General features: G+C 46.1%; 1 protein-coding gene across 3 annotated transcripts in view; it reads right to left on the bottom strand.

Moving 5' to 3' along the window:
- The window catches only part of WSCD2 (WSC domain containing 2), a 229,759-nt gene that overhangs the window by 143,932 nt on the left and 62,653 nt on the right, over positions 1-23,174 (bottom strand). The window lies entirely within an intron of this gene.

Genomic DNA, 23,174 nt, shown 5'->3' with positions numbered 1-23,174 from the left:
TTGAAACTTAGCAGTCTGGGACATTTGCAAATTAAGCTATTATTAGAGGAAATCCAATACTGTCCAGGCACCTTACAGTTGTCACTATGTTGCACGTTATGGACACTTGGAATTTCCTGGATTCCACTAGGATAGAAATCAAATTTAAAAATAACAGGGCCCTGCCAATGAAGGGAGAATCCCTATTAGCTATCAGCAGTATAGGGCCTATGTCATACAGGTGAGTTATGAAGTCATCAAGTGGAGAATAGCAATACACACACATTCTCTCTCCCTCCCCCCACCTACCAACATATCTACTTCATCACAATATTATATGAATAAAACTGGGACACAAAGGCCATGTTTCTACTTGCTGGAAGATCAGTGCTCTGGCAATGAATCTTATGCGGTTTGATTTAGTGGGTCTGGCAAAGACCCACTAAATCAAATGCTGAGGGTGCCCAGTCAAACTCAGTACTCTTTGTGACTGTGAGGAGTAAGGGAAGTTGATGGAAGAGTTTTACCTGTCAACCTCCCACTTTCGGGCAGCCCAAGAAAATCAATGGAAGGTATGTTGACTCTAGCTACACAATTGTTATAATTGGAATAGCCTATCTTACACTGATTTTCTCCATCAATGTAGACCTGTCCTAAGCTGTTTGCAGATTCCCAGATGTATTGTCCAAAATAATTTCAGTCCTTATAATTAGACCAGACTCTTTGACACTTTCCTATGTAGCTATTTAAAAAGGGATTTCTGATGTTTCCAGTCTATTGATCAGCCTGTTTTGCATGGAGTTGTATTTTAATTACCTTTCCTTCCACTCCAAATCCTGTACCGATGCTAAATCTTTCAATCAGCCTGCAAAGGACTGCAGCATTTCATACAAAGTGCATCCACCAACATTGTCTTATTAAAGGGACAGCTAAACCTTAAACTGTAAAACCAATGAGCAGTTCTCTGGCACCTTAGGGTATGTCTAAACTACATGCCTCTGTCACCAGAGGCATGTAAATTAGACTACCTGACATAGTCAATGAAGCGAGGATTTAAATATCCCCCACTTCATTAAAATAAAAATGGCCGCCGCGCTGTGCCGGCTCAGCTGATCGTCGGCACAGCGCGGCAGTCAAGACGCAGATCGGTCGACCGCTCCTTTATGCCTCGTGAAACAAGGTTTACAGGAGCAGTCGACAAAGGCTTCCCTTGTCGATCGATCAGCTGAGCCGGCACAGCGCGGCAGCCATTTTTATTTTAATGAAGTGGGGGATATTTAAATCCCCACTTCATTGACTATGTCGGGTAGTCTAATTTACATGCTTCTGGTGACAGAGGCATGTAGTCTAGACATACCCTTAGAGACTAACAAATGTATTAGGTCAGGAGTTGTTGTGGGTAAAACACCCTTCAGGAAGCCATTCTTCTACAAAGCAATTTTATCGCCCGATTACAAAGGGAGACAGCTGAATTGGAATTCATTTACAAGTTCAACACTATCAACTTGGGCTTGAACAAAGATATTAACTGGTTAGTGCACTACAAAGGCAATTTCTAGTGCATGAGAAGGGAGAACAGCAAAAAAGACACAATGGATTTCAGGAAGGCAGATTTTGGTAAGTTCAGAGAGCTGGTAGGTAAGTCCCATGGGAAGCAAGAGCAAGAGGAAAAACAACTGAAGAGAGTTGGCAGTTTTTCAAAGAGACATGATTAAGGGCCCAAAAGCAAACTATTCTGTTGCGTAGGAAAGATAGAAAGTAAGGCAAGAGACCACTTGGCTGAACCAGGAGATCTTACATCATCTAAAAATCAAAAAGGAGTCATATAAAAAGTGGAAACTAGGTCAAATTACAAAAGATGAATATAAGCAAATAACACAAACATGCAGGGGCAAGATTAGAAAAATGAAGGCATAGAATGAGCCCAATCTAGCTAGAGACATAAAGGAGACATTCTACAAATATATTGGAAGCAAAAGGAAAACCAAAGACAGAGTAAGCCCATTGCTCAGTGAGGAGGGAGAAACAATAACAGAAAACATGAAAATGGCAGAGGTGATTAATAACTTCTTTGTTTCAGTTTTCATCCAGAAGATTTATGGTGACAGGATGCCGAACACAGTGAATGCTACTGGAAATGGGGTAGGGTTAGAAGTTAAAACGAAAAAAGAAAAAGTTAAAAATGAGATGCCTGCAAGTCACCATGGCCTGATTAAATGTATCCTTGTGGATACGGGAGAAGGGAGGATGTGGTACACCTAGACTTTAATAAAGCATTGGTCTCCCATGACCTTCTTATTAATAAACTAGGGAGATACAACCTAGATGCGGCTACTATAAGGTTGGGGATTTTAATAGGGGATTTTAATTATCCCCATATTGACTGGGTACATGTCACCTCAGGAAGAGAAGCAGAGATAAAATTCCTCAATGGCTTAAATGACTGCTTCTTGGAGCAGCTGGTACAGGAACCCACAGGGAAGAGGCAATTCTCAATTTAGTCCTGAGTGGAGCGCAGGATCAGGTCCAGGAGATAACTATTACAGGACCGCTTGGGAATAGTGACCATAATAATAACATTTAGCATTCCTGTGGTGGGAAGAACACCTCAGCAGTCCAGCACTCTGGCATTTAATTTCAAAAAAGGAAATTACACAAAAATGAGGAGGTTAGTTAAACAGAAATTAAAAGGCACAGTGACTAGAGCCAAATCCCTGCAAGATGCATGGAAACTTTTTAAAGACACCATAATAGAAGCCCAACTTAAATGTATACCCCAAATTAAAAAAACATAGTAAGAGACATAAAAAAGAGTCACCGTGGCTTAACCACCATGTAAAAGAAGCAGTGAGGGACAAAAAAGGCATCCTTCAAGAAGTGGAAGTCCAATCCTAGTGAGATAAATAGAAAGGAACATAAACACTGTCAAATCATGTGTAAAAATGTAATAAGAAAAGCAAAAAAAAATTTTAAGGAACAACTAGCAAAAAACTCAAAAAGCAATAGCAAAATGTTTTTAAGTACATCAGAAGCAGGAAGCCTGCTAAAAAACCAGTGGGTCCCCTAGACGATCGAAATATAAAAGGAGCAATCAAGGACGATAAAGCCATTGCAGAGAAACTAATTGATTTCTTTGCTTCAGTCTTCACGCCTGAGGATGTTAGGGAGATTCCCAAATCTGAACCGTCCTTTGTGAGTGATGAATCTGAGGAGCTGTCCTGGATTGAAGTGTCATTAGAGGAGGTTTTGGAACAAATAGAAAAACTTAATGTTAACAAATCACCGGGACCAGATGGCATTCATGCAAGGGTTCTAAAATAACTCAAATGGGAAATTGCAGAACTGTTATCTGTGGTTTGTAACCTATCCTTTAAATCGGCTTCTGTACCTAATGACTGTAAGGTAGCTAATATGACACCAATATTTAAAAAGGACTCTAGAGGCAATCCTGGCAATTACAGACTGGTAAGTTTAACTTCAGTACCAGGCAAATTAGTCGAAACAATAGTAAAGAATAAAATTGTCAGGCACGTAGAAGAACATAATTTGTTGTACAAAAGTCAACATGGTTTCTGTAAAGGGAAATCATATCTTACTAATATATTAGAGTTCTTTGAAGGGGTTAACAAACATGCAGACAAGGGGGATCCAGTAGATATAGTATACTTAGATTTTCCAAAAGCCTTTGACAAGGTCCCTCACCAAAGGCTCTTGTGTAAATTACATTGTCATGGGATAAGAGGGAAGGTCCTTTCTTGGATTGAGAACTGGTTAAAAGACAGGAAACAAAGGGTAGGAATAAATGGTAAATTTTCAGAATGGAGAGGGGTAACTAGTGGTGTCCCCCAAGGGTCAGTCCTGGGACCAATCCTGTTCAACTTATTCATAAATGATCTGGAGAAAGGGGTAAGCAGTGAGGTGGTAAAGTTTGCGGATGATACTAAACTGTTTAAGATAGTCAAGACAGAAGCAGACTGTGAAGAACTTCAAAAAGATCTCACCAAACTGAGTGATTGGGCAACAAAATGGCAAATGAAATTTAATGTGGATAAGTGTAAAGTAATGCACATCGGGAAAAATAACCCCAACTATACCCATAGTATGATGGGGGCTAATTTGGCCATGACAAATCAGGAAAGAGATCTTGGAGTTATCGTGGATAGTTCTCTGTAAACTTCCACATAGTGTGCAGCGGCAGTCAAAAAGGCAAATAGGATGTTAGGAATGATTAAGAAAGGGATAGAAAATAAGACCCAGAATATCTTACTGCCTTCTGTATAAAACTATGGTACACCCACATCTTGAATACCATGTATAGATGTGGTCTCCTCACCTCAAAAAAGATATTTTGGCCTTAGAAAGGGTTCAGAAAAGGGCAACTAAAATGATTAGGGGTTTGGAACGGGTCCCATATGAAGAGAAGTTAAAGCGACTAGGACTTTTCAGTTTAGAAAAAAGGAGACTGAGGGGGGATATGATAGAGGTATATAAAATCATGAGCGGTGTGGAGAGGGCGGATAAAGAAAAGTTATTTATTAGTTCCCATAATAGAAGAACTAGAGAACACCAAATGAAGTTAATGGGTAGCAGGTTTAAAACTAATAAAAGAAAGTTCTTCTTCACACAGCGTGTAGACAACCTGTGGAACTTCTTGCCAGAGGAGGCTATGAAGGCTAGAACTATAACAGAGTTTAAAGAGAAGCTAGATAATTTCATGGAGGTTAGGTCCATAAAAGGCTACTAGCTAGGGGATAGAAATGGTGTCCCTGGCCTCTGTTGATCAGAGGCTGGAGAAGGACAGCAGGAGACAAATTGCTTGACTGTTGTCTTCAGTCCACCCCCTCTGTGGCACCTGGCACTGGCCACTGTCAGCAGACAGGCTACAGGGCTAGATGGACCTTTGGTCTGACCCAGTACTGCCATTCTTATCCCTAAATGGCCTCCTCAAGGATTGAGCTCACAACCCTAGGTTAAGGGGGCTAATGCTCAAACCACTGAGCGACCCCTACCGTCAAGTTAAAGCATTGATTTAGCTGTGCCAAAATAGAGCACTGCTCCAAATTTCTTCATTTTATTTCTTTTCTGTAAGGTTTATTGAGAATCAATCCTATTCATTGTTCATCCTTCTTTTCTGGCTCATCTTGATTCAGTCTCTTTCAACATTTGCTCAGTGATGTCAATTTGGAGGACTTGCTTGTCTCAAGCTCATCTGAACAGCGGCGGATTTAGGGCAGGGCGAGTGGGGCGTCTGCCCCGGGCCCCGTGCTTCCCGAGGCCCCGCGCATGCGCCTTGGCACCACGGCGCATGTGTCAAAGGGGGGGGCCCCGCGAAATTTTGCTGCCCGGGGCCCTGCGGCGCTCTCATCTGCCCCTGCATCTGAAGAAGTGGATTGTGCCCACGAAAGCGACGAAAGCTCATGATTCTCTCTCTCTCTCTCTCTCTCTCTCTCTGTATATATATATATATATATATATATATACACACACGCGTGCATGTGAGCATACACGCACATATATTGTTAAGGTGTCTTAGGTGCCACAGAATGACACATTATACTTGCTTTGGTGATTCTGTTGTCTCTTTTCTGTTTAGTTTTTATGAGAAGCAACCACATTTCAGGCACACCCCATTGTCCTGGCACAACCAACCCGTGACCTTGGTTTAAGTTAGGATAAGAGGAAGCTATACACTGAATTTGATGGTGCTGATTCTTACCATTTAGGAGGAGTTCTTGAACAGACAGACAAATTCTATAAAATACATAGTAGATTGCATGTGTTTCAGTGGGGACAGGAAACATTAGGGACCAAAACATAGTGGGCTCAGATGTTCTCCTGGTGTTACTAATCCAATGCAACCCAGACATATGTTCTTTTCCATCTGAAAAACACCCAGACCTGGGCAGCCCCATGAAGCTCTCTTTAAATGGTCATTCTCTTGCATTTTTGCATGACAGATGAGAAGCAACCACTGTCAGCCCCTCCACCACACAGTGATCCAGCCTTGGCAAGATACTCCTCATAGCAGCCTGCCTAATGGAGCACACATCTGAGTGCAAAGGGAGGTTCTGTCACGGTCATTGTTTCCAATTAATGTTCTCCCACAAACAGATGTTCCTTGATTATCTGCACTTAGAAAAAGAATGGATATTACATTTCTATTTCTCTCCCTAATCAAAGTAACACGCAATAGACAATTTGTGCTTCCATGGTGCCTGCTAACTGGAGATCTCAACAGGCTTTACAAGTACAAGCCTCATAAACCCCTGTCAGAGAGGTTGGCATTATTAGATGGAGAAACTGAGGCACCGTGAGAGTAAGCATAGAATCCGGCCCTCCTGGTTGCTGCTCCAATGCTCAAGCACAAAACTGGCCTTCCTCTTACAATGAGCCAAACCAACTCCAGATAAAAACATGCTGTTGCTCTACTCCTGCCTGTCAAATTCTTGTAGCCATGTGTTTACTGCACTGTTGTACAAAGTTACCTTGTTGAATTCTTTCAATGTTTGAGCCCCCATACTTGCTGCTTTCTTCCATGGGAGGGCAGGTTTTCAAATGAGCTCAACCCTCGTATATGAGGCCTGATGAGCCTCATTTTTTCAGATGAGCTCAGCTTGCCGCAGCTTTCATGGTGACTGTGACAGGGCACTTGCCCTGCACTGGCCCTTGAAAAGCAAAACCCCAGCCCTAAGTGAGGGCTGAGAGCAAAGCCACAGCTAGGCAGCTCTGCTAATGAGGGCCCAGCTCGGGGCGATATAAAGAAGGACTCCTGGGCTATGTCTCCACTGGCAGGTTCTTGCACAAGAGTGGCCGTTCTTCCGCAGAGCATCCACACTTCCCGCCCACTCTTACGCAAGAAGAGTTACAGTCAAGCGTGGGAAGAGAGGGCTTCTTGCACAAGAGCTACGCTCTTTTCTAACAAGTGTAAGCTCTCTTGCACAAGAACTCTTGTGCAAGAGGGCAGTGTGGACACGCAAGAAAGCCTTATGGCTAAAATGGCCATCGGAGCTTTCTTGCGCAATAGAGCATCCACACTGCCATGGGTACTCTTGCACAAAAGCACATGGCCATGTGGACGTGTTCTTGCACAAGAACCCTTGTGCAAGATTTTCTTATGTAAGAACCCACCAGTGTAGACATAGCCCTGGCAGGAGAGGGAGAACTGACGGCTGTTCTGGACAGAGAGCAGTAGAAACCTGACTGCCAGGGAAGCAGGAGGCTTGCTGGGGATAGAGCAGGGCTGGGGAAGAAAGGCAGGGCTGGGGAGGGTCTGACCAGCCAAGCTCCCAGGCTGCAGGGCCTGAAGCAACTGGGGCTGCAAGGGGCAGCCATGGTAGGCAGGGGCAGCAGGTCCACATCCCCTTGCCAGTGATGAGAGGCCAATTCAGACTACAGTTTGCCTCTGAGGCAGGGGCTAGATGAAGACTGGCAGTGGGTCACTGAGGCAAGGTGTGTACAGGGGAACTGGGTGTTCCCTGGGAAGAGAAACACGGGGAGACACCAACTAGAGGGAAGTGTCCAACAAGCCAAGCAAGCTAATTCCCAGGACTGCTGGCTGGAGGCGCGATGGTGATGAGACTGCCCCATGACAGTGACCATCATTCCATCTAATTTTTTTCCATCCATGTGCAGAATAATTTTTATGTGCACTGAGGCATGTGCGGAGGTGCACCACTGTGGGCAGCTCTGGGTGCTGAGTTGGTCAGCTGGGTGGCATTTGAGTTTCCTGGGTGGCTGCCGAAGTGCAGTGTACAGGCAATGCTGGCAGTGACCCTGCCGGATTTTCAGAAGAGACACTCAGCTCATGGAGTTCTAAGCGCCACTAGAAGCCTGGCCCCGACTCTTGGTATCCCTGTTGCCTCAGCTACCAGATCTCCACTGATGAGAAACCAGCCTCCTCCAGAACCTTTTCTGACTCCTCTCTGGCCACACAGTCTTCACCTTGCTCACATATTCGTCTGGCACCAGCTCGACTTTCTTTGGCCACAGAGCCTCAAAGAGCCAGAGTGAATTGGAAAGGTCTCATTACATTGCAGCCCTTTGCCTTGCTGTGGGTAAGAGAGAGAGAAAATGTCTGTGTACAGAGGTTACTGCTTGGCTCCAGTGAGACTTGCCAGATCCCTCTTCATACATTCTGGCTGTGTCTACATTGGCACCCCTTTCCGGAAAATTTAAATATCCCCCGCGGTATTTGCATTAACATGGCTGCCGCTTTTTTCCGGCTTGGGGAAAAGCCGGAGAAAAGCGCCAGTCTATACGTTATTCTCCGGAAAATAAAGCCTTTTCCAGAGGATTTCTTATTCCTATTCTTATTCTTATTCTTTTACCCTTGAAAGTAGGAATAAGAGATCCTCCGGAAAAGGGCTTATTTTCCGGAGAATCACATCTAGACAGGCGCTTTTCTCCAGCTTATCTCCAAGCTGGAAAAAAGCGGCAGCCATGTTAATGCAAATGCCGCGGGGGATATTTAAATCCCCCGCGGATTTGCCTATTCCAAAGTCTACATTAGCATCCCTTTTCCGGAAAGGGGTGCCAGTGTAGACACAGCCTAAATGTGAGGCTCTGGAATCCTCACTGGGTTTTGCACTACTATTGACAGAGGGGTGAGAGAGGTTTCAAAGGGGGCATCAAAACTGCACCTGTACTCAAAATAGCTTATTTCGAAATCTGGTGCTATCTACACCCTTGTAGAAGGAGGTTTATAAGGATGTCGGAATAGTGAACCCGTTATATTTCAAAATAAGGGGCACACTCCAAAGACGCAGAATAACTATTTTGAGATACTTCCAGTACCCCGAAATAACTCTGCAGTGTAGACGTAACCTAAGATGCTAATGAGACAACTAGTAACAGACAGAAAACATGGAAAGAAAGAACCTTGACCTGCTCACATGAAGGATAACAGTGTAAAAATCACTGCTAGGCTCCAGACAGTCTCGACGCCAAAGGATAAATGGAAACAGATCAGACATCCGAAAAGGTAACATACGTAAACCAGTAAGAAAACATTTGAACTTCTCTGGATACTCAGTAATGGATTTAAAAGTAGCCATCCCTTCTACAAAAGAGACACTTCAAAACCAGACTACAAAAAGAAACAGCAGAACTGCAATTAATCTGCAAATTTAACACAATCAAATTAGGACTGAATAAGGATTTAGAATGGTTATCTCTCTACCAAGGCAATCTCTTGCTATTCACATTTCCTCAATAAGATACTGGGAATAAGCCACATCCATCCTGACTGAATTGGCCCCACTAACACTGTTCCTACACTGGATAAGTAACTCCTTTCTTTCGAAATGCTAGTACAATGAAAGTTTTGTTATCTGGCACGCATGGTTGAATGGGGGTTGTCAGTTAATTGAATGTGCTGGATAACAAAGTTTGTCCTAGCTCCTAGCAGCTTGAGGCAGGCTGAGGGAAAAGGAGGTACCTGCCGATGACTGTCAGAAGGACAGGTGGGAGTTGGGTAAATGTACCTGAAGATGCAGCATTTTGTGTGTGTGTGTGTGTGTGTGTGTGTGTGTGTGAGAGAGAGAGAGAGAGAGAGAGAGAGAGAGAGAGAGATCTCGAAGTGATTTTTACCCAGAAAAGCTTATGCCCAAATAAATCTGTTAGGGTATGTCTACACTGCATTCCTCTTTTGAGAGAGGAATGCAAATGCAGCTGAGCGAAATGGCGCTTTTTTCGAAATAGCGCTTTTTCAAAAGAGCGCTATTACGTGATTATGCAAATGAAGCGTGGGATATTTAAATCCCAGCTTTGTTTGCACTTTCAAAGTGCTTCATTTACATCCCTCTGCCGACAGAGGGATGTAGTTTAGACATAGTCTTAGTCTTTAACGCTCCAGAGGACTCCTTGTTTTTTGGCAGATACAGACTAACACAGCTAGCCCTCTGAGCCTTGGTCTACATTTCAAAATGACAAGTAGAGCATCCACACTACTAAGCCCGTTATTTTGAAATATTAACTCCTGCTTTCCACAAGGAATAACGTTTATTTTGAAATAGCGATAGTGTGGATGCTCCACAGCTGCTGTTTTGAAATAACAGCTCCCCAGATTCATTCAAACGAATTACTCCCCGGTGTGTCCTGGGGCTCTAAGTCAAGGTAGCACACTCACATTAAGGGACACTACCTCGGACAAATTTCAAGGCTTCCCTGTAGTGTGAACTATTTCAAAATAGTTATTTGGGAATTATTATTTCAAAATAAGCTATTTCAAAATAATTTCCTAGTGTAGACATGCCCTGAGACTTCTAGCCTCCTGTGAGAGCTTATGTAGCTCCACCTAGGTTCAGCACAGAAGGCCACTGTCACCTCTTGGCTTTTCCTTTTTCAGCCTTTTTTTTTCTGCTCATTCAGGTCTTTCTCTTGGAGGGCCAGGCAGCAGACACAGGCACATGGATTCATTCTAATTCTCATTGCATTTATCGTACTCTAATGCTCCAATAAATGTATATCCACTGCTCTCAGCTTGTTCACCCCAAATCCAGGGGAACTACTGCAGGGGTCAAATGGACAATAAACTTCCCAGATCTGAATAGGTGCATATTAATAATGACTTCAGGGGAGCCAGTAACTCACAACAATTAACTGCTCACTTTTTCGGCTGCACGTCCCCCCGAAGATCAGTTTCCTCTTGTGTACTTATTGTTTAACACTTCCCCCCCCCTTATTTTAAGTATCCTGATTGCTCACAATTTTCTGAAAGTATTCAATCCCTCCTAAGAGTAATCAGATATGTAACATGGCATTGTTCCTGTTCCCTGATTGGATGAGTGAGCAAGCATGACCACTTCCTTATATGGATTTAAAATTCAGCTCCTCCCTGTGACATCGAAATTCACATCATGGGAGCCTTTGTGCTAGTGCACCCACCTGTAGGAGTGGACATGAAGGGGACCCACGCATGACTGAAACAAATTTATTTCACCTGAGAATAATTATCCAAGGTCTGTTCGCTGTTTGCAGGGCTTAACAGGAGCTCTAATGGAGAGGTATTTATCCCCATTCAGAGCAACAAGCACAAGGTTTGTGCATCACTTACATCTTGTTTCAGGCCATGGATATAAATGGAGCATAAGTAACTCATTGGCCTTGGGCTGAGCCCTGTGTAGGCTGACTCTCTCTGCTGGGTTTTGCCTCTTTCTGATTTGCTACATGGCAGACTTGCAACATGTGGGTGTGCAATCTAGTCCAAATTTGTGTGTCTCTTTCTCACAGGACACTTCTTTCTCTGTGTTCTGCAGTAGGTACTAGTGATGGGTGACATCAGGCCCAGAGTACTGCCCAATACTCCACATAACTAAGTGCACCTGAGTGCTTATGTCTCTGTCCAAGGGTTAACCAAGCACACCAGCATCCATACTCTATTGCTTGTGGCTACAGTTCATTGAGGGAGCAACAGTAGAGGCCTTTGTAAAAAGGTATTAGGCATTCCCATGAGCCAGCAACACTGCAGTTATGCTAGCAAGGATACCAATCATAAGTGTGATCCACCCACATGCTTCAGGGCAGAAGCCGAGTGCCCAGCTTGGGGTCAGGAAGAAATTATGACCACTTTTTAAAAAGTGGTCAGGTAATTATTCACAAGCAATAAACTATCTGAATTACAAGGGCAATGGAATGGTAACTGTACATTGCAAGTTTCATGAAGGGGCTGATTATCTGGTGAGAAGGGAGAGTTGTAGCCATGTGTCTGCAAAATAAAATGCATTTGGCCTTTGGGAGCAGGGCTCAGCCAGGAGCTGGGCTGAGACCCATATCATGCTGCTGACTATCTCAGCACTGAAGGGGGCCAATGCCACGGTGTGTTCCAGGACTTTATGCCTGGTAATAAGGGCAGGTTGTTAGAGTAACAACATTTGGTTTTAGTGGCATTTAAAGCCATTTGTTTGCTAGAGAAGTTCCACTGAATTTTAGTAGCAAAAATAGAATAACACAGAGCTATATCACACAAAGATAGACACAGTCTCATATACACACAGCGACACACACCAGTGGCTGCCCAATGTACAACATATAGGCTATGTCCATTTTTCACAGTCTTCCCCTCCACTCCTTTGTGCTGCACCCCTGGGTAGTTGGTAGTTGCTCTGCTGCAGTAGGGTCTGTCTTTCAATAGTTTCCCCGTCTCCTCCCATCTCCTCTCCTGTGTTCCTCTCTGTCTTCCCAAAGCCAGACACAAATGCAGAAATGGCCTTGACGTTTGGCTGGGTTTGGTATGAGGCACAGGAGTTTCCCATCCCTCGCAGGCAATGAGGCCTACGCAGACTCATCCCCTGGGTGGCCTTTTGCACCATCCCGTTAATCACAGCCCTTGAGACTGTCATGCTTCAGTCCAGACTCCCACAAACTAATGAAAAGCAAATTTATGGCTAAGTCGTCAGTAATTCCCCAGCAGCAACCCCAGGCAGTATCTTCTGATTGGCTGTTAATTCAGAGTCATATTTAATGAGCCGGCAGCTCTTCAGTCACAAAGGTGCTGCAGGGAAAATGTCACCATTAATCGTGGCCTTGTCAGAATGGAAGGGAGCAATCTATTAAAACCCTTGAAGTCAGGGGGGCCCTTTTGTCTTTCCCCCTTTAACATTTTTGTCAATTGCATTTTTGCTGCTGGGAAGTGACTGAGTTCTCAGTATCCAATTCCTGGCCTTCCAAACACAAAGCCCCACAGATTCCCTTAGATGAGAATGGCTGCATTCCAGCTGGGGGACTAATATGAATTCACCAGGTCCCAATGTTGTCTGTGACAGTGCATTGTGAAGGAGAATCTCCCCCCCCCCCCCCCAATACTTAAGGTGGTCTAATGGGGAGCACCAAGCAAATCTAAAAAACAGGAGTCTTTTCCTTGACTGTCACAAGAACCAAAACTGCCTTCTACGACAGTTCCCCTGTTATTTCACCAATCATACCTAGGGTTTCAGTGGCATGATCACTAGATCGAAAGCCAAACATTAGCTCTGAATAATCATAGTGGCCCAATCCTTCTGCCCCAATGGGATACCACACTGCATATAAAGCAGGTAATGGTCTGTCTGTGCATATCCATGCAGCAGCTTGTAGGCTTCCAACATTCCCTTGCGATACACCCATTGTGCCCACACAGGAAAATCTGTCAGCTATCTCCAGAGAGGCCAACAGACTGTTTGCCAACCTTGTGGAGAGAGATTAGAGACACTTCCTATCCGATCCTGCCTCAGTCTGACTCCCAGTTTAGGGCTCACATGGTGGCTTTTTTTATACCATGCTTCTCATAAGGTGGCACAGGTCCACCTACTTCTTAAAGGAAAAGTGTCCCCATATGACTGAGGTGGTGAGGCCCCTTCATTTGCAGAAACATCAGAGACTGAAGGGGTCCATGCAGCCTCACTCAGTCACCATTTGGGCAGGTCTCCCCAGGTAAGGGCTGAGGCAGGAGGGAACTTTGCTAGATGACTCTTACCCCCGGGCTTTCAGGTGCAGACAGAGCTAAATGCTAAAGGTCATGCCCAGTTGGTGTGGCATGCTGTTCCCCTCTATGGGTACAGCTACACTGCACAGCTACTTTGGCATATGGGAGGTAACCCGAAATAGCTACCCTATGTCTACACAAGCTGCCCGCTTTTTCAAAATATTTTTTGAAATAACAAGCGCACTGTTTCACCATACTAGTAAACCGCATTGCACAGGGGATAAGGGATGGCTTGAAATAGTGAGTTATTTCAAAATTTGGTGCTGTGTAGATGCACCAAATTTCAAAATAAGCTATTTCAAGATAGATTGTGTATCTTATTTCGAGTTTAGGGTGCTGTGTAGACAGCATTGTAGCTAGAGGCTGAGCTTGCTACAGCTCAGCTGAGTTAATGAAATTGGGTCCCAGCTCAAACAAGAGGAGCTCAAGCCTTAAGATCCTGAAGTCAATGAGTCAATTCCTGCCACCAGCAACTTGACAAAGAAAATTTGGATTGAAGGGACTGTACACCCAAACATTGGGTCATTTTCCCTGTACATGGTTGATAAGCAGCCATTATAGTTCATTGACATTCATGAATCCATTGAGCCCTGGTGACTTATTCCTGCAGGGAATTCCAGGGAGTCGTCAGATGCCCCCACGGAGGGACTACATGGCTGCAAGAGACACCATCTGTCACAATCCAGTCAGTGCCGCTGTCTGGATGGCACACATAAGAGCAGAGGGCTGCATGCAGCCCATCGGGGTTCTACGTGTGGCCCGTGAGACATTTTGTTACTGTTGCCCGGACACAGGGTTGCCAGTTTCTGATGGTTTCCATCCACAAAGGCGTTTTCCTTCCTGTATTGCTACAGTGACACACGCGTACGGCAAAGGCACGCAACACAAGGTGCGGGTTGACTGCACACAACACTGGGAGAGCAGTGCACTCCCTCTACATGCAAACACAGCGCTGCTAAGGTTCATTTGTCATCACCTGCAAATTCTAGGCAAGCCAGTGCAATTAGCAAAACTTCCCTAATTCAGGAAACCATCTTGGTGACGACCAACTTGCAGCCCGTGGAGATGAAGAAGGACCACTCGTGAAGCTCACTCATTAACCTAGGTCCCCCCTCACAGGCCAGAGGGCTGTGCTGATAGCAAAGATGTCTCAGGAGTATTGATGTTATTGTTCATATCGCAATAGCACCCAGAGACCTCAACTGAAATAAGAGCCCCATTATGCGAAGTGCTGCGCTAATGCACAAAAAGGACCCCTGCCCTGAAGAAATTGCAGTCTAAATAGACCAAGGAAACAGAGAAGGGAGGTGAAGTAACATGCCTAAGGTGACAAGGTGGATTAGTAGCGGAGCTTGGAACAGAGCGTCTGCTAGACCACATTGCCTCTCAATGCTACCTACTTACAAAAACTATAATAGTGACATTACTCTTTTTGTACTACCTTTGCTTACAAAAGCTGCTGCCAGACTTTCATTCATGGAGCGCAGCTGATCCTCTGGCTAATACCCCCTTCCTCACTGGACAGGGGGAGTTGGTATTCCCCCAGGAAGAAGATTTTACAGGCCATGTTCCTGTTGTTTCATGCACATAATGCTGCATAATCAGAACACTCTGCTTTCCCTCATTACAACAAGCATCTTTTCCCTATAGAAACTGCTCTGTAGCTGTGTGAGGTACTTACAACCCGAGGTGCTAGAAATCAATTTTATCCAGCCTGCTGCTTTGATTCCCATCTTATTTTGATAGGGGGAAAAATCCCATCTCTCGCCTAAATTGTTAATGTCATAACAATGCCGTATCGAATGCAACAGAGCATGCTTTATGGTTAGCTCAGGTGCCAGGGTGGAGAGTTTAAAAATGCAGATGAATGTGCAGTTGTGGGAAAATGGGGGTGGTGGGAGAGATCAACAAGGAAAAGAGCTTTCCTTGTGGACTAAAAAAGCAAAAGTTCAAGTACAGTATTAACTGTCCCATCCCAAAATATCCCAGTCTTCCTGCCCGGGAGCTCCAGGAAACAATGCTGCTTACACAGTGCAGCAAAAGGGAGGGAGCCCAAAATTAAACACCAAAATCTCCCACTAATGAGAAACAAACAGGGAGAGCAAACATTGACCCAGACTGGCAGCAGTGATCATTCAGGTGGGGGAGGGAGAAGCTGTGGGTAAAGGAGCTGCAGCAGGACTTTGGAGGACTGGGGGGAGGAAGCCAGGGCATGGATGTGGGAACTGGCTGGGGTGGAAGTTGGGGGAGAGGGTGATGAGAGAAGAGGCAGCTGGAAGCTACCAGATTCCATCAGAACCTAAAGGTCATGATACTATCTATATAGTCTTGTTAGTCACAGCAGTGTCATTTTGGAGTAACTGACGTTTTTTCCGAAATAACAAAGATCACGGCTACAAGCTGTTATTTTGAAATAACGTCGAGCTGGAGGGCTTCTTAGTCCAACTCCTACAAACCTCATTTCACGAGGAGTAAGGGAAGTCAGAGGAAAAATGTTCTTCCTTCACCTTCTTGCTGTGTAGACAGTGCCAAAAGCCAAACTAAGCTATTTCAACTTCAGCTATGCAATTGACATAGCTGAAGTTGCATCGCTTAATTTGACTTTGGTCCTGCTGTGTGGACGTGCCCTAAGGAGCCACAGATTTTTAAAGCAGATTATTTTTAAAGCAGATTGTGAGGCGTGAGCAACAAGACATAATTTGTTTGCATTTTAGTGTCATCTGGCTGCTTGGACATACACGGAATCCATGTAATTACCAGTTTTTCATATTTCAGTGAGCAAACATGGGGGGGAGGGCATAAGCTCTGGGCCACCTTTGAGAGAGGCAGAGCGGCTCTGAGTTTATTGTATCTGCCCTTGTCTGTTGCAGGGGTTCAGAGAACAAAAACAGATCTTTGCTTGAGAAGTACCCATGGTATTTTGTGATACCATGGGAGTGGGGGAGGAGGGAGGGAGGGAGAGAGAGAAAGAAAGAGAGATGAAGGGGGAGAGAGAGAGAGAGAAAGGGGGAGAGGGAGAGAGGAAAAATGAAAATCTTAGTAGTGCCAGAATAGTAGCCTGCTGCTCTACCAACCCTCCACCTTATCTTGACAAGTCAGGCTTCACAATACCCCTAGTAGCTGCTATTATGATGCCCCATCTCCCATTCATCCCATTTTAATGAGGAAGACCCTTCGGCACAGTGTCTACACTACAGGGAAGCCTCAAAATTAGTCCAAGGCAGCCTCCCCTAATGTGAATGTGCTACCTCAATTTAGAGCCCAAAGCCAGGAGTGGGCAATAATTTTTGATGGGGGAGGGGGCATGCTTAGATTTTGGACTGCCTCTTCCATGATATTAATGGAAGAGATGCAGGGCTTGGAAGGGAGTTTGGGGTAGGGGACTGGGGTACAGGAGGGAGACTGGAGTCTGGTACTGAGTTGGGATGAGGCAGGCCGTTGTGACCTAGGGCAGGAGACTGGAGTGCAGGAGTTTGGGATGTGACCTAGGGCAGGAGGGGATTGTGTTCTGGGGCAGGAGATTGGAGTGCCAGATCTGGGAGGGGGTATGGGTGTAAAAGCGCGACAGAGGGTTTGGGTATGTTGACTGGGAGGGACGGAGAATTGGGGCAGAAAAGGGCTGGGGTGCCACAAGAAGGATGTAGCCAAGAGACTTACTTGCCAGCTGCCAAACTAGCCTGCCAGCCTGCCTGCCTGCCTGCCTGCCTGTAGAGCTTAAAATGTTTCCCAGCTAGCCAGCCTGCCTGGCCATGTACTTCATGAATAACTGAGCCCAGGAGAGGGGGCATGACTCTTCTTAGCTGCCTGTTATTTCAACAAGCAGCTTCTATTGGCTGGTTTATGCCAGAAACCGGCCAATGGGAATGTGCTGGGAGTGGGGCGGCTCCCAATCCTTCCCTCCTCCCCTCTGGTTTTAAGACAGAAACAAGAGCCCTGGCGGTTGTGTTTTTGCACGGCTGCATAGGGCTGCGGAGTAAGCTGGGGAGCCTGCCTGGGGCTCCCCACTGGATCCGGTGGCTTGGCGGGCTGGATCTGGCTCACAGGATGTATTTTGCCCAGGCCTGCCCCAGGAAGTACTGGGGAGTAATTCCTTTGACTAGCCGTGGGGAGGAGCTATTCTGAAATAGCAGCAGTGAAGCATCCGCACTACAGCTATTGTGAAATAGCTATTTTGAAATAAGTGTTATTTCTCATGGAATGAGGTTTACAGAAGTCGGAATAAGCCGACGGAATTGTGGTTTAGATGCTCACATTGTTATTTTGGAATAAAAGCCATTATTCCTAAATAATGCTGCTGTTTAGACGCACCCTAGGGGAACTAGGATTAGAAGTTGAGGCCCTCCTTGCTGCCACTGTATACTTAAAAGCAGCACAGAACTCAGCCAACTTCAGCAGACAAGCGAGCGCCCAAGTGCTCTTCTGTTCTAGTATCTTCAGACGCCAGTGACGCATTCACGGCTGCCTGTTTTGCTGAACTTTGTCCCAAGCTGCCAATTTATTGCTGGAGGCTCCCCTGGATCATACAGGCAGATGTGTAATCACCTTCCAGGTCGTAGCCTCGTTAGTTTGATTAGGTCTTGTATTGCCCTTTCTAAATTAACTGTGAAGCTAAAATGGACAGGAGCTCTTTTAATTACCTCTCCCCCTTGCCTGCTCAATAGACCAGCGGCATCAGAGCTCCTTGTTGCAGAGGAGTTTGTAAGGAGGGCAGGTCCATTCAGCTAGACCAGGTGGCACCTTCCTAAGCATCTGTACAGTAGAGCCCCCTCCTGAAACAGCCTCCTCAACAGGCAGCTGCAATGTCACCTCCAGAGTGGGTGAACCCGGCTACAGCTGCGAAAGGCAAGAGATTCCAAGGCCAGAAACCTTGGTCAGCTTCTTTCCCAACTTCCTGGGTGACACAAGCTACAGGCCTACTCCACAGTAATTCCCTGAGCAGAGCTTTTAGAAAAACATCCAGCTGCTTCTTCCGCCAGCCAGTCAGGAATGGGGAATCCACCATTGCACCAGTGGCTAATTCTAGATCACTCTGTCCTGGGGACTCAGACAGGAGGGGTCCCCAATACCCATCCCTCCCTGGACCCTTAGAGGAAGAACCTGCCTTGGTCTCCCACTCTCCCTGCCCTGGTCCCAGAAGCTGATACGTCTCTGCAAAACATTTTGGCTTTCAGAAAAAACATACTTGAATGAACATGTTCTGACTGGCTCTGGTTAGGAGGTCCCTCTCTGGTAAGGGCCTACTCTTTGCCATGTGACTGAGCCCTGCTCCTCCCACACTGGAGGTGGGTATCTCCCATTGAAGCCAATTGCCCATCCCATTCTTCTTGACACAGACTAAAATGCTAGCCAACTGGAGTGCATATGATACATTCATGAATAAGTTTAGCAGCACCTCTCTTTTGGAGCAGTAGGAAGAACTATCTGTTTAGCACACAGTGCCTCAAGGAAATGCGGCTTAAGCAATGAATCTCCATGCCACCCCTTATGTGAGGCTGTGCTTAGAAAGCATGGCCCCCCTGCCTGTATGCCTCCTGCCACCCACTGAGGCTATGTCTAGACTAAGTAGAATTTTCAAAAGAGGATACGCAAATTCCCATGGAACATCTGTGGGAATTTGCATCTTCTTCAGATCTCACTTTCAAAAGAGGATCTTTCGAAAGTGAAAGTAGTCTGGATGCGGGTTTTTTGGAAAAAACCCTCATTTTTCAAAAAAACAGCTCTTCCTTAAAAAAGGAGGTTCATGTGGTTTTTTTTGAAAAAGGGGGGTTTTCCCAAAAAAAAAAAAAAAACCACGTTCAGACTACTTTCACTTTCAAAAGATCCTCTTTCAAAAGTGAGATCAGAAGATATGCAAATTCCTGTGGAATTTGCATATCCTTTTTCAGAAAAAAAACCTAGTTTAGACGTGCCCTCTGTGTGCTAGCCAGACTCTCCTATTAGCAACCTGACCAGAAAGATAAATTATTGCTGACTCATGGGCCAATCTTGGCTACTGGAGCTTCTTTGCCTGAGAGCATCTCTTTGTCCTCCTAGGTCTAGAGTTCTTCTGGTGCTTCTACAAGTGGTAGAGATTAATATCTGGTACAGCTCTCTGGAGACATGGGGCAGAATGGGGTGCCAGCATTACTCTCCCCCTCCCTGGTACCCAGAGGGCTGTTCTCTGCTGGGGTTTCCTTTGACGTGACTTGGGGTCTGGAGCAAGGTACCAGCTGTTCACTGTGGCGTCATCCCAAGCTGATGTCTTATTGAGGTTCTCCTAATGCCTAGCAAGAGAGGCAGCCCTGGGGTGTCACATGATGTGGACAGAATGTCAGGACGGCCCGAAGCACATTATCACAGTGTATTTGCTGTCAGAACATTCTAAATGATTTAATCTGTGCAAAGCACTGTATCTCAGCACACCCTCAAGACTGGCTTGCTGACAAGCACACAGCCCCTTCCCGCATACATACTGGCTCATTTTCCAACGCTGTGTAATTTTTAGTCAATCTCAGCTTTCAGAAAACACATAACATACTGTCGGCAGGTCTCGCCCGGCTTTTCCCTCTTCCTCTTCCTTCCTAAATTCAAGTAGACAAGCTGAGCTATTACATTTTTTTTAAACACACTGTAAATGTTTTCCAGATTCACTATCACTCAAGTGCCTCTCTGAGCCCACGGGACATTTCCTAGTCTCCAATTTGAAAAGCAGCACAGATTACTGCGACTCCCAAAAGCTCAGAAACATGCCAGCCTTCCCCGCAAACGCCCCGTGGAGAGTCAGTTGGCACCTCTCTTTCACAGCTTGATGTCCTGTGAGTATAATAAGTTTGAAGGCTCGTTATTTCCTGGGGATGGCTCAGCATTCACGATCAACTCCATTTCCTGCAGTACCAGTTTATGAAGAGAGCCTTCTGGTGGGGGCTAGCTGGCCATGGGGATTGATAAAGGCATATGGAAAACTTGAATCCAGACTAAATAAACAAAGGTCTGGTGGCACCTTACACCTGTTTGAAGACCTCTGCAATAGAGTGGATGGTCTCAGCCCAGTGGCTGATGGAAAGGTGATTGTTCCAACAGGCCCTGTTGTGGGCAGACTCGGGCAAGAGCTGATTGATTTTGTCTAGAGACCAAAAAGTTGTTCTGTCTAGCGGCCAATTGACTTTACCTCTCATGAGCCATCCAAGACTCCCTTCTCTGCCCTGCAGTAGCCATGTGGTTTTGCATGCAGGTGGCACTGGCATGCCAGAATATTTGGTACCAGGGGCTCAGCATGGAATAGAGTGGAAGTCTAAAATGTCCAGTATTTTCTAATTAGGTAAGTTTTATTAGAATTAGGTATATCAGTCCATAGCTGCGAACTGCCTGGCTGGCAGATGTGCACACTGCGCGAGTGTGTCTACCAGCCAGGAAGTTCACAACTACTCGAGGGAGGGCATGGGGGAGGCGGGCAAAATGGAATCCCCAGGGCCAGACTCATTCATGTGCCCGGGTCTGCCTGTGCCTGGGTCAGTCCTGCTTCCTGCCGGCCGATTCGCTCTCCCCTTCCCCCTGACCTCTCCTGTCCAGCCCTGCTTCCAGCAGCCAGTTCCCCCCTGCTCCCCACTGATCTCCCCCGGCCAGCCCCACTCCTCTTTACGATCCCCCAACCAGCCCTGCTTCCCCTACCCCCTCCCAGCTGGCCAATTCTCCCCCACATCTCCCAGGGCAGCCCCGCTGCCCCCATCCAGTCTTGCTTCCAGTGGCTGGTTCTCCCTTCCTCCTCCTCCCAATCTCCCCTGGCCAGCCCCACCCCCCATCCCCGCCCTCCATCCAGCCCTGCTTCTGCTGGCCCTCCGCCCAGCCTCCCCCCCCATCTCCACTGGACAGCCCCACTGTCCCCAACTCTGCTTCCTGGCGGCCGGTTTCCTGCACACAGGCCTTCTCCCAGCCCGCCCCGCTCCCCTCCCAGCAGCCATGCTGAGGACTGGCCACAGCCCTAAGTTTGGGAAACACTGCTGTAGAGGCTCATGCTCTCAGAGGTCCGAGGTTCAGATCCGCTTGTTGGCAGTTATCACTCTAGCTCTGATATCACCCCATGTCTATAGTGCAGGGACTCCAGGTATGTCTAGACTACATGGCTCCATTGACAGAGCCATGTAGATGAGTTTACTAGCAGTTGACAAAGGCTTCCCTTGTCAACTGTGGCACGTCCAGCCTGCCCTGCTGTGCCACCAAACAGCTGATTGGCACAGCACGGTGGCCATTTTGATGTAAATGAAGCAGCGATTATTTAAATCGCCGTTTCATTTGCCTATGGGGAAAGGGATAGCTTAGTGGTTTGAGCATTGGCCTGCTAAACCCAGGGTTGTGAGTTCAATCCTTGTGGAGACTGTTTAGGGATTTGGGGCAAAAATTTGTCAGGGATAGTACTTGGTCCTGTTGTGAAGGCAGGGGAGTGGACTCGATGACCTTTCAAGGTCCCTTCCAGTTCTAGGAGATAGGCAATCTCATTTAATTTATGTCTAGTAAACTCATCTACATGGCTCCATCGACAGAGCCGTGTAATATAGACATACCGTCCATGACCTTCCGTGGAGAAGCTCCAGGCCAAAGTTCAGAATCTGTCTGGCAAAGATCAAATTCTGTCAGCATGCCAGATGGCTCAGCTAGTTCACCCAGGGAGACAACTACCCTTGTCCACGGAAGGGCTGATTTGACATTGCTTAACGGGCGAGGAGGGTGTCAGTCCTTCCCACCCCGAACTGGCAGTACGTAACTAAGACCTTTGTGCACAGAGTGGGAGTATAATGTGCCTGATTTGCTACTGAAATCCAAGCAGAAGTAACGTCACTGAAATCAACAGAGCTAAGAGAGACGGGTCTTGCCCTATGGTTCAGCCACGAGATGTTATCAGCACAGGCCATGAAATGTGGGAAAACAAAGACACTTGTGCTTGTTATTCTGCTGATGTGCAAGAGAATTATGCACCAAGCTTCCTGCAACATTCACTGGGCTTGTCTGTTCCCAAAGTGTCTCCCAGCAAGCCCCAGAAGCTTGGGGCCTGGGAATTGTAGACTGAAGGTTTTAATTTCTGCTTTAGGAACAGCAATAAATAATTGCAAATTTTAACACTTCCAGGAGCTGTTTACCAACTGTGAATCATTTTCCTCTTGAATGTGTCCAAACAGAGCAGAGGGAGGAGTGGAGGTTGGGGGGCTGGGTTTTTCAGAACACAAGAGGGACTGTAAAGAAAGCTGTTTTGATTGCTGCCTTTCTTCATATTTTCTTTTTATGCAACTACTTTTCTTCCCCTGCCTTCCCACTTTAGAGACAATTTTCTTGCCACCGAAGGAGAGTGAAGTAGGCTTTGTATACACAGAAGAGACAGCAATCACCATTCACTGGGCTTGTCCCTTCCCCCCTTCCCTGCCTCTAAGAAAGTGGAGCTTGAGGCGGAGTAGTTTATTCTTCTGAATCCCTGGAACAAGAAAGCAGCCTAGACAATAGGGAAGTTGCCGGCATTCTCTTCATCATCTCTTTCAATCCACAGGGCATTGACCACACCAATTTCTGAACACTCCAGCCCTTCCATAAGCAGGGTCAACATTTGTGCAGCAGCTGTTACCATAGGTTTGTGGATAGTATCTTGGAAGGGTTGGGCGTGAGCAGGCAATCAGTCACCACTTACAAAATGGCTCATTGACTTTCACCAGAATTTGGATCGCAAGTCTCCTAGACCTCTAGGTCCTCAAAGGAGCAATGCTGATGTCAATGG

The sequence above is a fragment of the Pelodiscus sinensis genome, chromosome 15 (genome assembly GCF_049634645.1).
Source record: "Pelodiscus sinensis isolate JC-2024 chromosome 15, ASM4963464v1, whole genome shotgun sequence".
NCBI classification, from domain to species: domain Eukaryota; kingdom Metazoa; phylum Chordata; order Testudines; family Trionychidae; genus Pelodiscus; species Pelodiscus sinensis.
This window is presented reverse-complemented; position numbering and strand designations above follow the sequence as displayed.